We start from the raw sequence: 8,177 nt of genomic DNA on the forward strand, positions 1-8,177 counted from the left end.
TGCTTCCCCCTCTCTCTCTGCCTGCCTCTCTGCCTACTTGTGATCTCTCTCTGTCAAATAAATAAATAAAATCTTTATTTTTTTTTTAAAGATTTTATTTATTTGTCAGAGAGAGGGAGAGAGAGCAAGCGCAGGCAGACAGAATGGCAGGCCGAGGCAGAGGGAGAAGCAGGCTCCCTGCTGAGCAAGGAGCCTGATGTGGGACTCGATCCCAGGACCCTGGGATCATGACCTGAGCCGAAGGCAGCCGCCTAACCAACTGAGCCACCCAGGCGTTCCTAAATAAAATCGTTAAAAATAAATAAATAGATAGATAAATAAATAAATAAATTTTCACAACAGCTCTCTAGAGGAAGCATTTGTTATTATCATTTCATTTTACAGATGAGGAAACTGAGGTTCACTGGGCAAAGAAACTTGCCTGCACTGGAATCTGTATTCTCTATTACCTCACTTTATCATCACCAGGATTATATTATAACTTGATATAGCTTGATGTGTCCTATAATTTGAAATAGATGTGGTGGGACTATTTATGTCACAAAAATCAGCAAATGCTACAAATCAGGGCTTGTTTTCTTGATTATCAAGTCTTTAAAAAGTGATATGGGGTGCCTGGATGAATCTGCCAGTTAAGCTTCTGACTCTTGATTTTGGCTCAGGTCACAATCTCAGGGTCCTAGGATCAAGCTCCAGTTGGGCACTATGCTCAACAGAGAGTCTGCTTCTCCCTCTCCCTCTGCCCCTCCCCTGGTTCCTTCTCTCTCTCAAAATAATAAAATCTAAAAAAAAAAAAAAGGAAAGAAAAAAGCTGATGTAGATGAAGAGGCTTAGGGAGATGCAGAGACCCCATTAAATAGATGGGAGGATCACCCCCAAAACAGCCTTGAATCTGAATAGCATCCAGATGGATGGCACTCCCACACATGTGTAACTTTTATTTCTTTTTAATTTTTTTCAAGATTTTATTTATTTATTTATTTCAAGATTTTATTTATTTATTATTTATTTATATATTATTTTAAAAAATTATTTATTATTTATTGTATACACAGAAATAGCACAAGTACATAGAGCGGTAGGCCGAGGGAAAGGGAGAAGCAGACTCCCTGCTGAGCTCAGAGCCCAATGCAAGACTTGATCCTGTGGCCCTGGGATCATGACCTGAGCCAATGACAGCCACTTAACTGACTGAGCCACCCAGGCACCCCCAGTAAAATCCTTTTAGGGTACCTGGCTGGCTCAGTTAGAAGAACATGCAACTCTTGATCTTGCTGTCATGAGTTCAAGCCCCATGTTGGGTATAGAGACTATTAAAAAACAAAAAAAACATATTTTTTTTAAGTCTTCCTCATATTAATAGTTGGTAAATTCCAGTGGGGCTGTGTTTAGACATAATTTATGTAAAATAATTCACAGCTGTCAGATATTCAGTTCATTTTGTTTTCACAATGTGTATATATATATATATATATATATATATATATATATATATATATATACACACACACACACACACAGACAACAGTTCTCCAGATAAGGCATAGAACATTTCCTTGACCCCAGAAAGTTCATTCAAGCCTCTAACCAGTGAATTTCCACCATGGCTACAAACCTGCCCTTCCCCAACCACTTACTTTCTTTCTTTCTTTCTTTTTTTTTTTTATTTATAAAGATTTATATTTATTCATTTGATAGAGATCACAAGTAGGCAGAGAGGCAGGCAGAGAGAGAGGAAGAAACAGGCTCCCTGTTGAGCAGAGAGCCCGATATGGGGCTCGATCCCAGGACTCTGGGATCATGACCTGAGCCGAAGGCAGAGGCTTTAACCCACTGAGCCACCCAGGTGCCCCCCAACCACTTTTTATTTCTTTCAATGATGTTTCAGTCTTCCAGTTGCTCAGGCCAAAAACCCTGGAGTCATTCTTAACTCATCTTTTTCTCTCACATCCCACATCCAAACCATCAGCATTTCCTGTTAGGTAGATTACAAAATATATCTAAAATCTCACTGTACCCCTGCTGGGGCAGTGAGTCTGTGTGGGAGCCTGTGTGGCTCACTCATTAAGCATCTGCCTTTGGCTCACCCAGCTCCACGGGAAGCCTGCTTCTCCCTCTCCCACTCCCCCCGCTTGTGTTCCTGCTGTTGCTCTCTCTCTCTCTGTCAAATAAATAAAATCTTTAAAAGAAATCTAGCAGGCACCTGGGTGGCTCAGTGGGTTAAGCCGCTGCCTTCAGCTCAGGTCATGATCTCATGAGCTGCCTTCAGCTCAGGTCATGATCTCAGGGTCCTGGGATTGAGTCCCGTATCGGGCTCTCTGCTCAGCAGGGAGCCTGCTTCCCTCTCTCTCTTTCTGCCTGCCTCTCCGTCTACTTGTGATTTCTCTCTGTCAAATAAGTAAATAAAATCTTTAAAAATAAAATAAAATAAAATAAATCTAGCTGCTAAATATATATATTTATATATAACATATAAGTATATAAAATACATGTATATAAATATATAAATATATATAATGTATATTCCTATATAAAATGTATGTGAAATATATATTAATGTATAATGTATATTATTTATAAAATAAATAAAATTGAAAAATCTGCTTCTCATCAACTCCACTGCTGTCTCTGTGGTCCAAGCCACATCATCTCACCTGACTGGTCTCCAGCTTCCTCACATTCACATGCTCCACCCCTACAGTCTGTTCCCACAGATGCCTGAGTGATCCTTTAAAAATCTAAAAGTTCAGGGGCACCTGTGTAGCTCAGTCAGTTATTAAACATCTGACTCTTGATTTCAGTTCTGGTCATGATCTCAGAGTGCTGCAATGGAGTCTGCTTAGGATGCTCTCTCCCTCTCCCTCCGCCCCTCCCCACTCATATGTGCTTGCTCTCTTTAAAAAAAAAGGCATGTTCAGGTCAGGATACAACTGTGTAAAACACTCCAGGGCTTACTGTCTCTTAGAGTAAAATTGACCTCAAAGTCTCTATTACTGACCTACAAGGTCCTCTCCATCTTTTGGATCTCACTCTATTCCTTTTCACTGGCTTACCAGGCTCTAGCTAAACCAGATTCTGCTATTCCCCTAAACACACGAACACATTCCTATCTCACAGCCTTGGTCCTTGCTGGTTCCTCTACTTAAGACACTCTGCACATGGCAGAGTCCATTCAGGTTTCTGCCTAGTTCCTATCTTCTTAAAGAGATCTTCCCTGGGGCATCTGGGTGGCTCAGTGGGTTAAAGCCTCTGCCTTCGGCTCAGGTCATAATCTCAGGGTCCTGGGATCAAGCCTTACATTGGGCTCCCTGCTCGGCTGGGGGCCTGCTCCCCGTGCCCCCCCCCCCCCCCCCCCCCCCCCCCCCCCCCACTTGTGATTTTTGTTTTCCAAAAAAAAAAAAACCTTAAAAAAAAAAAAAAAAAAAGAGTTCTTCCCTGACTGTCCATGCAAAATAACATACTCTTCTGACACTCTGTCCCCAGATGGCATGCTTTATGATTTCTTCCTAGTGCCTAACACCTCACATTATATTTGTTTGTTTATTGTCTGTTTCTTCCAGTGGTTGTGCTGTTAAAATGTTAGCAACCAGCTCTCTGAAAAGTATGAATGCATAGATATACACACATAATTGTATTTATAAATTTCACTGATATAAAGATGTATACAACACAATTTGCAAATAATTGCAAAACGTACTCTTTATTGTAAATTCCCTATTTTCTCTTAATGCTTTTGTTATTTGCCAAATTCAATGTAATGTAACCATAGCCAATCTATCTCTGCAACTAATAAGTGTAGTTTCAATATAAATGTGGCTGAGATTTTCACTTACAGGTGGACTGTTTTACACCACCACCAAGCAATTCTCTGATTTTCAGGTGTATACAGATTGGGTATCCTACAACTTGACTCAGTTTTAACACTATCTAGCTCTGTCAGTCCCACAAGACTGCCCCTACTTCAGATGCCAACTGGAAGTCCACATTGTCATCTCTGCTTTTTGACCAACCTGCTTTAAATGGGAGGTTCCCAGGACTTCTTCCTTGGGTTCAGTGATCTGTTAGAATAGCTCACAAAGCTCAGGGAAACATTTACTTGCATTTATCAGTTTATTATAAAGGATGTTTTAAAGGATGCAGATGAATAGGGAGATGAAGAGGTACACAGAGTGTAGTCCAGAAGGGTCCTTGAGTAAACAAGTGCCAACTGGAGTGTGCTACCTTTTCTGGCAGATGGATGAAGCTTATCACATTTTCCCTTTGGCACTCTGGTCGGTGGGTGGAGCTAAAATTTCCAACTCCCTCATCACTGGGTCTTTCTAGTAAACAGCCCCATCCTCAGGCTACTTAAGGATCCCACCCTAAGGGCGCCTGGGTGGCTCAGTGGGTTAAGCCACTACCTTCGGCTCAGGTCATGATCTCAGGGTCCTGGGATCGAGTCCCGCATCGGGCTCTCTGCTCAGCAGGGAGCCTGCTTCCTTCTCTCTCTCTCTCTGCCTGCCTCTCAGTGTACTTGTAATTTCTCTCTGTGAAATAAATAAATAAAATCTTTAAAAAAAAAAAAAAAAAAAAAGGATCCCACCCTAACTCACCATTAGCCTAAACTCAGTTGAAAGAAAAGGCTCCGGATATGTGGGTGGCTCGGTTGTTTAAGTGACTCCCTTCAGCTTAGGTCATGATCCCTGGGTGGTAGGATGAGCTCTGTATTTGGGCTCCTTGCTCAGTGGGGAGCCTGTTTCTCCTTCTTCCTGTTCTGCCTGCTGCTCCCCCTGCTTGTATCCTCTCTCTGACAAATCAATAAATAAAATCTTAAAGAAAAGAAAGAGGGGCACTTGGGTGGCTCAGTAGTCTTAAGCATCTGCCTTCAACTGGGGTCAAGATGCCAGTGTCCTGGGATGGAGCCCCAATCAGGCTCAGCGGGAGGCTGCTTCTTTCTCACTCCCCCGGCTTGGGTTTCCTCTCTCCTCTCTCTGTCTGTCAAATAAATAAAATATTTTTAAAAAGGCAAGGCTTGTTATGAATAACAAAAGACATTTCTATTACTTGGGAAATGACAAAGGTTTTAGAGCTCTGTGCCAGGAATCAGGGAGCAAATATATACCTTATTACACTGCAGAGTGAGGCGAAAGTGGAGGAATTTCACTTATTCATCAGTTAAGTGAGCAACTTCCTTGCTGAATTGAATAATAACAGCTTTGGAATACTGGAAAAAATATTTAATTTTGCTGCCTTCACAGTATAATAGCTACAGAAATGACACACTTTTAAGTTTAACTGGCATTATTAACATTTTCTGTCATTTTCCCAAGTCCAGACAATGAACAAAACAAGCCCCGATTTGTAACATTTGCTGATTCCTGTAGTGTAAATAATCCCAACATAGCCTATTTCAAGCTACGAACATGTCACTGAACACAAGTTAGGAAGAAATGCACAGTATATAGTTTTCTGCTGTACAGATACAATAGCATAGATAACAGTGAAATTACTAGAACAAAATGAATTTGAGTATTTTTCACCTTTATTTTTAATATAAGTTCTTTAATTTTACATGTATGTCATTTAATTTTTGACAACCTACAAATTCCTGAAAATTTAGTAAATGGCTCTCATGAGCCCACAGAAGCCAGCTCCAGCACACCCTGGTTTCCTTACTGGACTGTAAACTCTGTGAAGCTAACATGTAACAAACTCAATAAATGCTTCTTGAATAAACGAATGAAGGTGATTTTACTGGTATTTAGTTCCTTGACACCTAAAGACCCTGACTAAATTTTGGTAAGGGAAAGTAGGGGGTGAGTACTATTTGAGTTGTTGTTAAGACTCTTAGGTCTTGTCTAAAGAAATCTGGAAGAAGTTTAGATGAAGGGAGTCAATTAGTCAGGGAGGCCTGAAATCTCCAGATTGGGAATGAGGAGAGTGGGAATGTCCATAACTATCACTTAAGTCATCCTTCACATTGCCACCATCATTATTATTTTTTAAAAACATGGGATTCCGGACTCCTGGGTGGCTCAGTTGGTTAAGCAGCTGCCTTCAGCTCAGGTCATGATCCCAGCGTCCTGGGATCATGATCCCAGCGTCCTGGGATCGGGTCCCACATAGGGCTCCTTGCTCGGCAGGGAGCCTGCTTCTCTCTCTGCCTCTGCCTGCCATTCTGTCTGCCTGTGCTCTCTCTCTCTCTGACAAATAAATAAAATATTAAAAAAAAAAAAAAGAAAACACGGGATGCCTGGGTGGCTCAGTTGATTGGACGCCTGCCTTCGGCTCAGGTCATGATCCTGGGGTCCCAGGATCAAGTCCCGCATCAGACTCCCAGCTCCACGGGGAGTCTGCTCCTCTCTCTGACCTTCTCCTTGCTCATGCACGCTCTCACTCTCAAATAAATAAATAAATAAATAAAATCTTTTTAAAAAATTAAAATTAAAAAAACACATTTCGGGGGCGCCTGTCAAATAAATAAATAAAATCTTAAAAAAAAAGTTTCAGTTTACATCTCTGAAATGTCTCCCAGTCTTCAAGATAAAATTCCATTAAAAAAAAATAGATGTGTGTGTGTGTGTGTGTGTGTGTGTATTTTAAGATTTTATTTGATGGAGAGAGGGGGATCACAAGTAGGCAGAGAGGCAGGCAGAGAGAGGGGCAGGGACGCAGGCTCCCTGCTGAGCACAGAGCCCAATGTGGGCCTCAATCCCAGGACCCTGGGATCATTACCTGAGCTGAAGGCAGAGGCTTAACCCACTGAGCCACCCAGGCGCCTATATAAATATATATATATATATATATATATTTTTTTAAAGATTTTATTTATTTATTCGACAGAGATCTCAAGTAGGTAGAGAGGCAGGTAGAGAGAGAGGAGGAAGCAGGCTCCCCACTGAGCCTAAGCCTGATGCAGGGCTCTATCCCAGGACCCTGGGATCATGACCTGAGCCGAAGGCAGAGGCTTAACCCACTGAGCCACCCAGGCACCCCCTAAAAAATATTTTATTTATTTGAGAGAGAGATCGCGCATGCACAAGCACAAGCAGGGGGAGGGGAAGAGGAAGAAGCAGACTCCCCAGTCAGCAGGGATCTCAATCTCAGAACCCTGACATCATGACCTGAGCGGAAGGCAGATGCTTAACCTTAACTGACCTAGCCACCCAGGTGCCTCTCAAGTTAAAATTCTAAATTTTATCTAGGCCCTTCGTGTTTCTAGTTTAATCTTTATCACTCCATTCTTACCCCCAAACCCACTCTTACCAGGCCGTTCACCCTTTCCCTGAACTTTCCCTGGTCTATGCTGTCCTCTCTTAAGTCCTTCCAGTAATGCCCTTCTATTCCTTTCTAGCCCAGTGAAATTTCTCTTTTCACATCCTATTTATATAGTTTTCTTCTCTCTCGTGTCTTAGCTGGTGCCTCACCACCTCTGGCATAACTAATTCTCTATTTCCATACATTTAAAGAATTTACACTGGGGAAAAGAAAGCCAAAGTTAGTGGCATCACAATTCCGGACTTCAAGCTCTATGACAAAGCTGTCGTCATCAAGACAGTATGCTACTGGCACAAAAACAGACACATAGATCAATGGAACAGAACAGAGAGCCCAGAAATAGACCCTCAACTCTATGGTCAACTAATCTTCGACAAAGCAGGAAAGAATGTCCAGTGGAAAAAAGACAGTCTCTTCAACAAATGGTGTTGGGAAAATTGGACAGTCACATGCAGAAGAATGAAACTCTACCATTTTCTTACACCACTCATGAAAACAGACTCAAAATGGATGAAGGACCTCAATGTGAGAAAGGAATCCATCAAAATCCTTGAGGAGAACATAGTCAGCAACCTCTTCAACCTTGGTCGCAGCGACTTCTTCCTAGGAACATCACCAAAGGCAAGGGAAGCAAGGGCAAAAATGAACTATTGGGACTTCATCAAAATCAAAAGCTTTTGCACAGCAAAGGAAACAGTTAACAAAACCAAAAGACAACTGACAGAATGGGACAAGATATTTGCAAATGACATATCAGATAAAGGGCTAGTATCCAAAATCTATGAAGAACTTATCAAACTCAACACCCAAAGAACAAATAACCCAATCAAGAAATGGGCAGAGGACATGAACAGACATTTCTGCAAAGAAGACATCCAGATGGCCAACAGACACCTGAAAAAGTGCTCCACATCACTCAG

This window comes from Mustela nigripes, chromosome 9 (genome assembly GCF_022355385.1).
Source record: "Mustela nigripes isolate SB6536 chromosome 9, MUSNIG.SB6536, whole genome shotgun sequence".
Lineage (NCBI taxonomy): Eukaryota > Metazoa > Chordata > Mammalia > Carnivora > Mustelidae > Mustela > Mustela nigripes.